Consider the following 9,480-nt stretch of genomic DNA (forward strand, 5'->3'; position numbering starts at 1 on the left):
CAGGGAACAGCAGCCCTGCCGCTGGATGTGCTACTGACTGATGCTATTTACGTAGCAGGACACCTAGACAGAGGGGCACGTTTTTCCACACACAACCCTGAACTTCCTGAAAATTTATGTTTACCAAAACGAGCCATTTGGAACACATTGCCAAACAATGTTTGGCAATAAAACTTTGATGTGTTTGACACACACAAATTTGGGGTAACTCGCTACTTGCTTCCTGCTGTTGTTGTTCTTCCTTCAGAAATTCTACTTGTAGCCAAGTTATTCGCTACCGGTTCAAGCATTTACCTTCCAGGTATTACCAGCACATCTACACAGGCGAGGAACTAAATCGCTCTTCTAAAACTACCCGAGTGAAAATTACAGCCACGAAAGAGGAGTGACAGAGAAGAAAAGGAGAGGTCAGGCAGCAAGAGAGCTCTGCAGGCTGCCACCAGTCAACATCGCACTCTTTTTAAAAAAAAAAAAAAACACAAACCAAAAAATAACACAAACACAAAAAGCCCACAAAAACCAACAACAAAACAAAACCTTGACGTTGTACCTTTTTTTTCTTTTGGAGCTCGTCCCTGTCTCAGCAGATTGTCTCGTCAGAGCATGAAATGCAGGTGATCCGTATCCCGATGACATCTGCACGCGATGAACACGTGTTCAGAAATAGTCCAGATCTGTAAGACCGGTGTCATTTGTGTGGTTTTAATAATCATAACTCCGTTTTATTGACCGATGCATTTGCGAGGAAACTAAGTAACTTTTAAACGTAGCCTCTCCTTGGGGAGAAAAATGCGTTAGGGAGTGAAAAAAATGATGATTCAGAGCTCCCAACCATGACGGAGCAGCGGGGAAATTAACGAAAGTGAAGGCCAACAGCAGCAACACGAAGCGACATTTGGCTTTAATTCTGATCACGTACTTAAGCGGCTCTCCAAGTCTATGCCTCGAGCCTATGAACGACTAGCCCTTTTTCGGAAGGACCAACTTTTTTCCTTAAAAGTCCTAGACTGAAGACTCCACTGAACAGAACGTGGATTGAGCCACAGGACAACGTGCCGTCAACACTCTCAGGAAAAAAAAAATATCAAGTAAAAATCAAGTTTAAATATCAGTTTCCATCGTGTCTCATTCATTCCGTTTCTAGTGATACCTGGGTGCTCCAAAATTCACTCTCCTGACACCACGTAGTACTACAAATTGAGTTATGCCTATAAAAATAAAAGGCTATTTCCAACCTGCCCATAAAATCAGTAAGAACAAACAGAAGAGAAACACTTGAACTTAAAGAAGGACACAGGCAGCTCTTAATTTTTCGTAGATGAAAGCTCATTCTTTTCCCTGAAAGGAAAACACTCGTAACTACCCAGGGACCGATGCGGGAACGAGGCACGCACACTCTGTTCACGGCAATTGTTCATCAGCTTTTCTGCACCGGCAGCAAATTTGCCTTTTCCCTGGGTTTAACGGGGAGCACCTGCAGCGACCTTGAACGCGCCAATGTTTCTCCCGGCTCCCCCGGCCCCACACGTGCCATCACCTGAGCAGCAAGCGGCGTCAACCACGCAGGATTTTCTTCACGTGACGCAGAAGGTGACGCTGGGAAAAGAGGAGGCACAAAATGAACCTGTTTGTTACACCCAGCCAACGGTGAAAACCCAGGGAAGGATTCTGCCGTGCGGGGCCGGGCTGTGCACCCCGGGAGCTCCAGCCGGCCGGTTTCGCTCCCCTTTGCCGGGTACCGGGGAGACACCGCCGCCTCGTGCTGCCGCCTGCCCCCCGGGGGACCTCGCTTCAGCCCTCGGGAACGGGACCGGGAGAGACCCTCCACGCAAAGAGAGCGGATCCACGCGTGGCGTGGATTTAATCCCCGAGGGAAGAGGCCGGGCTCCCCGCTAGCAGAAGGACAACTCGCCTCCCTGCCGCTCGGAGCGCCTTGCCGGGGACAGCCCTGCCTGCGCCTGGCTGCTCTTCAGCCGTGCTGGGAGTGCAGTCTGGCCGACGGATGCTCCGGCAAACAGACACTGCAGCGAATCGCAGCTCCCGCTCGTTACAGCTGCTGGTAATTTTGCCTCTGGCTAAGGCATGCCCCAGACAGCGGACACCCCGTCTCGTTCCAGCTCCTGCTTGCGACGGTTCTGGCTAATTGAAGCTCCAGCTCTGCACCGTTGATTTCAGCTCCTTCTCCTTACAAGCTCCAGCTATTTGCAACAGCCTGGGCTTTTGACAAGGTCGTAAACCAATCGCCGTCAAAACTCGACTATTAGGATTAAATATCATAGTTGGACATTGTATAAATATCAATTAGTTTGTACGACTAATCAGTTAATAACTATTCGAAGCAGTCGACAAGCAAGAGCTGGACTCGAAGAGGGCGTGCGGGGTCTGAAAAGCAGAGACCACCTCTTCCCCCCAGAGACCACCGCAGACGTTGAGTTGGGCCTGGTGCGTGCCGGCCTCCCGCACTTCAGGGTCCAGCAGGACCAGAGCCCCTCCCCCCGGGGAGGGTCCACGCACCCTGCCCACCCCCTGCTTTCCCCCGCAGCCCCCAATGCCCTCCCAGCCCCCCGCACAAACGGCCAAACCGGCTTCTGCTTTGGGCCCCCAAACCAGCTCACTTGGCACCCATTTCTGAGCCCAAAAACCCAGCTGCTGCGCCTGTTCTCAAGGCCCAAAGATGCCCCCGGGGAGGGCAAGCGCTTGTGTGATGCTTCTGGCAGAAACGGGGCTGAAAGGTCCGATCCCGGTGCCGGGGGAGCAGAGGCGAGCTGGCTGGGACCAGCTTTTGCTCCTGGAACGACCCCAAGTCCCTGCTCCGAGGGCTTCCCCTTGGGGCCCTGGGGTGGACCTGTCCCTCCCCTTCAAATGCTCCAGCAGTTTCGGGGGCAGAAGGCCGTTTCTAAGCCCTCTCTCCAGCAGCTCCTCCCCCTCGACTCGGCCCGTGAAGCCCCCAGGCTCGAGCACCTCGCTGGGGCGGGCGGCCTCCATTGCCTACAGGCTGCCCGTCTGCCTGCAGGGAGGGCTGGGGGGTGCCCGGCCCCACGGGGCGACAGTGGGGACTCGCAGGGAGGGTCTGTTTGCACACAGCGCCCACCCCGCCCCGGCCCCACTGCGCGGCCCCCCTAGGGCACACAGCCCCGCCCCCCAGCCCCACTCCCCAGATGCTCACAGCCCCTCCCCCGCCTGGAGCCCCCCCAGCCCCCGTCCCCGGAGCCTGCAGGACCGCCCCCCCCCCCGCCACAGCCCCACTCCTCGGCTCCCCGGGCCCGCGGACCCTCACACTCACGCTGCGCCGCCGCCTGGGTGCAGAGCCCGCCGCGCGCCCCGTTGAAATACCCTCCGCAGCCAATCAGCGCGCGGCTCCACCGGACCGCCCGCGCGGGGCACGCCGGGAGTTGTAGTCCCCGCCCCGGGACCGCGCATGCGCACGGCGCCTCGTGCAGCCCGGCTGGCTGTACATCGACACCCGTACAATGGAGGTGATCGTGCACCGACCCTGGTGCAACCCTTGTGCCCCCCCATGCTCGCAGCCCCTCCCCGGTGTTTGCAAGCGCCTCCCAGCCCCAGGACCCCCGGTGCTCACAGCACCCGACCACACCATTTTCCAGCCCCGTGGGAGCCCCAAGCCCCACTCTCAAGCCCCGCCAGGACCCACAGCCCCACTCCCCAGCTCCTTGGGGGACTGCAGCCCCCGCCCCCAGCCCCACTCCCCAGCCCCCCTAGGACGAACAGTCCCCCCTCCCCGGCCCCCTCCGGGACGCACAGCCCCCCCCGGCCCCCCTCCCCGGCCCCCCCGGGACGCACAGCCCCCCCCCCCCGGCCCCCTCCGGGACGCACAGCCCCCCCCCGGCCCCCCTCCCCGGCCCCCTCCGGGACGCACAGCCCCCCCCCGGGCCCCCTCCGGGACGCACAGCCCCCCCCCCGGGCCCCCTCCCCGGCCCCCTCCGGGACGTACAGCCCCGCCCCGGCCCCCCTCCGGGACGCACAGCCCCCCCCGGCCCCCTCCGGGACGCACAGCCCCCCCCGGCCCCCTCCCCGGCCCCCTCCGGGACGCACAGCCCCCCCGGGCCCCCTCCCCGGCCCCCTCCGGGACGCACAGCCCCCCCCGGCCCCCCTCCCCGGTCCCCCCGAGACGCACAGCCCCCCTCCTCAGTCCCCCGGGGGGTCCCCAGCCTCCCGCCAGCCCGCCGTGCCCGCGGCACCTCAGACTACTGCCACTGCCGCCGCCGCCGCCGCCGCCGCCGCCGCCGCCGCCGCCGCCGCCGCCGCCGCCTGGGTGCAGAGCCCGCCGCGCGCCCCGTTGAAATATCCTCCGCAGCCAATCAGCGCGCGGCTCCTCCGGGCCGCCCGCGGGGGGCACGCCGGGAGTTGTAGTCCCCGCCCCGGAAGTGCGCATGCGCACGGCGCCTTGTGCACGGCGGGTACCTGCGCACGGACCCCCCTGCAACGGTGGGGATTGTGCAGGGACCTTTGCGCAGCGGGGGGTCGGTGTGTGGAGACACCCATGCAATGGGGGGGGCAGTGCAGGAAGACCCTTATGCAATTGGTTGGTGTGCAGGGGACCCTCGTGCAATGGCGGGCAGGTCCACGGGGACCCTTGTGCGATGGTGGGGAATGTGCAGGACCCTCGTGTGACAGTGGTGGTTATTTTTCTCGGCAGTACCCTTGGGTTCGGGAGCAAAACAGCCGGTGCCTGAAACCACTGGGGTGTTTTGACTGCTGCTGAGCAGCCTCGAGGCCGCCTCTGGTTCCCACATGGCTCCCATGGTGTGCGTGGACCCTCCTGCAACGGGTGCAGGTGTGCAAGGAGGGTGATCCGGGGTAGGGGTCCCTCTCTGGAGGCACCCAGCTCGAGCTGGCACCTAAGAACTAATCAAGGAGTAATGAGGAACCTTCTCTTGCACCTGACGTTAACCAGCGGGATCCCAGGGTCAGACCCTGTTACGGTGATTGGACCCTGGGGAGGTGGCAGAGGGTGCCCTGGACAGGTTGGGGGGGTTCCCTGGGGAGGAGGGGAGCCCCCACCCCCCTGACTGTGGGCACTCCCCCCAAGGAGCAGAGCATGGTGCAAGACTTTAGGGAGGATGAGGGCTAGCAGGTCCCCGAGATGGCAGTGCCGGCTCTTCCCAGTGTCTCCCCAGTGCTGGAGGGGGTGTGCGTGTGTGTGTCTCATGACCATGGGGATGGGGGGGGGGTGGCCTCAGGATGGGGCAGGGGGGGAATCCTGGGGTCCGGGAGGGACCCTGGGAGTGGGGTAGGTAGGGGGACATTGGGGGACAGAGGTGTTTCTCGGGAGATTGAGGACACCATGTGGGGAGTTGAGATTGGGAGGGATGACCCTGGGGAGGTGGGGGGCACCGCGGGGAGAAGGGATCCCACCCCCGACACCTGCAGCCACCCCCAGGGGCAGCTGGGACCCCGACCCACTGGGGGACCAGGATGGGAACGATGGGGACTCACTCATGGATACTGCACAGGTAATAAAATAGTTCATGCTGCACCCTGTTGTAGGGTCTCTGGGGTGCCCTGGGCCCTGGGCGCCGAGTCCCCATGACAGCCAGCCCTTCCCGGGGGTCCCCAGGCTGCCGGGCTCCTCTGGCCCCAGCCGGCGGGAGCTGTGTCCTCCCAGCCGCTGGCCACGCAATGGCAGCACCGACCCACGGCCACGCGGAGACAGGGCTGGGGACAGGGCCGGGGTTGCCTGCGCTCCACCTGGGTGGGTCTGCAGGGCTCGGGCAGGGGGGACCCGGCATCCTGCAGCTCCGCTCCCACCCTGGGGACCCCAAACACCCCCGGGGGTGCGTCGCTGTCCCTGTCGCTGGTGGCAACCGGCATGGGGGGAAGGTGACAGTGAGGGTCCCCGCCAGTGGCCCGGAGTTCGTCACCGCTGGGGGGACAGGGGACAAGCAGGGCCAGCACCGAGGAGCGACGGCAGCACAGCCTACTCTCTGGGGGTCCCCACCCCCTGTCCCCAGGGGTCCCCTCCGTCCCCGTGGTTTATTGGGGGAACACAGAGCCCAACGACCAGCCGCAGGGACAGGGGACGGGGAGCTGCCCCAGGGATGGGGACAGCACCGGGACACGCCGATACTCTTGGGGGTGCTGGCATGCGGGGGGGGGGGCACCCTAACCATTGCCGCCCGGGATGACGAATGCACCGGGATGAGGGAGGCACCGGGATGGGGACGGCGCATGGAGGGGCCAGAGCCGGCGCGCGAACGCCGGGCTGCAGGACCACGCTTCGGCTTCGGGGCGGCAGCAGCGAAGGCGGCGGCGGCGGCGGCGCTGCTGCGCACCTGAGCGGTGCCGGCGCTGCAGTACCGCGATTCGGCCACGGGGCGGCAGCAGCGAGCAGCCGCCGGGCGGCGCGTGCACGGGGGCGGCACCGGCGCTGCAGGTCCGCGCTTTGCAGGCCCAGCGCCCGCCGGCACCGCGCACGTGGGGCGGCAGCGGCGTTTCCTTACCGGAACGAACCAACGAACGCGGCGGCATCACCCCGCAGGCACCACAGTACGGCATTGCCGTTACCGGCGGACGGCAGCGCGGAGAAAGGGGGCGCCACCGCGCATGCGCGGCTCAAGAGCTGCAGTACCGAATTTTGGTCGCTCGGTGGCAGCAGCGAGCAAAGGAGAGCGCGCTACTGCGCATGCGCGGCTCAAGAGCTGCAGTACCCAATTCTGGTCGCTCGGTGGCAGCGGCGAGCAAAGAAAGGCGCGCCACTGCGCATGCGCGGCTCAAGAGCTGCAGTACCGAATTCTGGTCGCTCGGTGGCAGCAGCGAGCAAAGAAAGGCGCGCTACCGCGCATGCGCGGCTCAAGAGCTGCAGTACCGAATTCTGGTCGCTCGGTGGCAGCAGCGAGCAAAGGAGAGCGCGCCACCGCGCATGCGCGGCTCAAGAGCTGCAGTACCGAATTCTGGTCGCTCGGTGGCAGCAGCGAGCAAAGAAAGGCGCGCCACCGCGCATGCGCGGCTCAAGAGCTGCAGTACCCGGCTTTGGTCGCTCGGTGGCAGCAGCGAGAAAAGGAGAGCGCGCCACCGCGCATGCGCGGCTCAAGAGCTGCAGTACCCGGCTTTGGTCGCTTGGTGGCAGCAGCGAGCAAAGAAAAGCGCGCCACCGCGCATGCGCGGCTCAAGAGCTGCAGTACCGAATTCTGGTCGCTCGGTGGCAGCAGCGAGCAAAGGGGAGCGCGCCACTGCGCATGCGCGGCTCAAGAGCTGCAGTACCCAATTCCGCCCGCCGGGTGCCACCGTCGCCACACCGGCCCTTTCCCCTTGTCTCCGCCCGGTTCGTACCATCGAAAGACGGTAACTGCTTACTGGCGGTACTGGGCTTAGATTTCCCTGCCCTTTTCCCACTCGCGGCCCGGGCACTAATCTTCATCGCCTCTGTACGATGCCACACGGGTGACACCCTGAGAGCAGGGGAGGGGCAGCTATGTCCATCAGGAAACCGCGCTTCTGAGCAGACCCGGTGCCAGTGGCTGACCTGCAAACAACGAGCGATACGCTGGTGGTCCTGGGGCTGTGTTGCGGTGTTTGCAGCTTTCCTCGCCTCTGTGCTATCAGCACTCTGCTCTCCTCATCCTGCACACGCGCAGGGCTTGCCACTTGGAGGAGAGACACTGCACGACGTCACTTACCACCCTGCCCTCCAGCGTGCAAAGGAATTAGAAATGAGGCAGGGAAAGCCAAGAGGCCTGCTGGTGTATTAGGCGTCCTCAGCAGTTGACCGTAGAGCCCGGCAGGTTCCATCCTTGCTCTGTGCTTTTGTAGCTTGAACCCCCGATTGTTTTGCCATCGAGACTGCAAGGCGAGGAATACGCCTCTACTTGAACAAGCAAGACCCCTGCCAAATAGCTGAGCTGTGCGCAGTGATAGGCGGCTGCCTGTGACCGACACCTTTTTCTGCTAAAACCAGAGCACGCTTCCCTTGTGAAGAGCCATCGGCAGTACAGAACGGACCTGAGCTCTCCTTGCACCGGCTCCTCAGAGAACGGCGTCTCAGTTCGACTGAAGCGTGCAGCAGCCTGTCGTCATCCCAGCCCCTCGCCCTCGAGCAAGCGGCTGCCTGTAGCAGCGGCAGAACCGCTGCTGCGCAGAGGGGAAAGGAACGGCTTGGCGTCAAGCTCTGCGGGCTGCCTGTGGCCCCTGCGGAGCCGACGACCTCGGCAGCCCATACAAAGGGCGAAGCTAGCAGCCTGAGAAGGAGTCACAGGGTGCTGCAGCTCCTGCCACAACCCTCCTTCCCAGCCTGCTGCTGGAGCACAAGGCACTTGAAAGCAGCAGGAAAGAACAAGGATGGCAAGATGGCAGGAATAACACGGAGAGCCTAAAGCGTTTAGCCAGCAGGGCTTGCAACTCACCTTGTGCCGTGGTTTAATCCCAGCTGGCAACTCAGCACCACGCAACCGCTCACTCGCTCCCCCCTCAGTGGGAGGGGGGAGAGAATTGGAAGGGCAAAAGTGAAAAAACTCCACTTGTAAGGAAAAGGGGGGAAAAAACCCCCAAACAACAGAGCGAAAAACCCCAGACAGACAAGCGGTACAAATGAAAACAACGGCTCACCGCCAACCGCCCGATGCCCAGCCAGCCGCAGCCCAGCAGCGGCCCCCCCGCCAACCGCCCCCCGAGTTTTATTTCCTGACGTCACAGGGTCTGGAACATCCCCTGGGTCCGCCGGGGTCAGCTCTCCCAGCGGTGCCCCCTCCCAGGCCCTCGCGCACCCCCAGCCCGCTCGCCGGCAGGGCGGGGCGAGGAGCAGCACAGCCCCCGGCGCCGTGCAAGCGCTGCGCAGCGGGAACTCACGCAGCCCCGCGTCACCGACGCCGTTTGCAGCACAAACCCAAAACGCAGGAGGAGGGAGAGCGGGGTGGGAGTGGGGTGCGGGGGAGCGGGAGGGGGGTGCCAGAGTTTGGGCGGGGGGCAACGGGCAGGTTGGCGGGGCAGGCAGCACCCCAGGGGTCCGGGGCAGAGGGGTTACGGGGAGGCAGTGCGGAACACGGGGGGTGGGAGGAGGGAGAGGAGAGAGGAGGGCAGTGCGGGCACGAGGTAGGAGGGCAGGGGATACGGGGGGCGCGTCACGGGGAAAACCTCGCACGGGAAAGGCGGGGCGGACACCGGGAGGGGCGGGGGGGGACATGCGTGGGGGTGACCTACGCCAGGGGGTCCACCCGGGACCACCCACAGCAGAAAACTCACCTGGGATGACCCGCAACAGATAATCCGTTCCCGATGACTGACCCTCGCTGGATAACCACGAGCGATGCCCCTCAAGTGGCTGGTGTTTCACCCCAAATCTTCCCCAAATCGGGGGGTTTTTTGCTTTTCCATAATATCAAAATTGGGGTTTTTTCCTTTTCCAAAACATTCCACCATTTGGAGGTTTTTCAACGCTTTTTCACAACAAAAATTGGTGGTTTTTGCTTTTTTGTTTTGTGCGTGAAAATGGGGTTTTTTTTGCTTTCCGGCTGCCCAAATCCAGGC

This window comes from Calonectris borealis, unplaced genomic scaffold (assembly GCF_964195595.1).
Source record: "Calonectris borealis unplaced genomic scaffold, bCalBor7.hap1.2 HAP1_SCAFFOLD_100, whole genome shotgun sequence".
In the NCBI taxonomy this organism is placed as follows: Eukaryota; Metazoa; Chordata; class Aves; order Procellariiformes; family Procellariidae; genus Calonectris; species Calonectris borealis.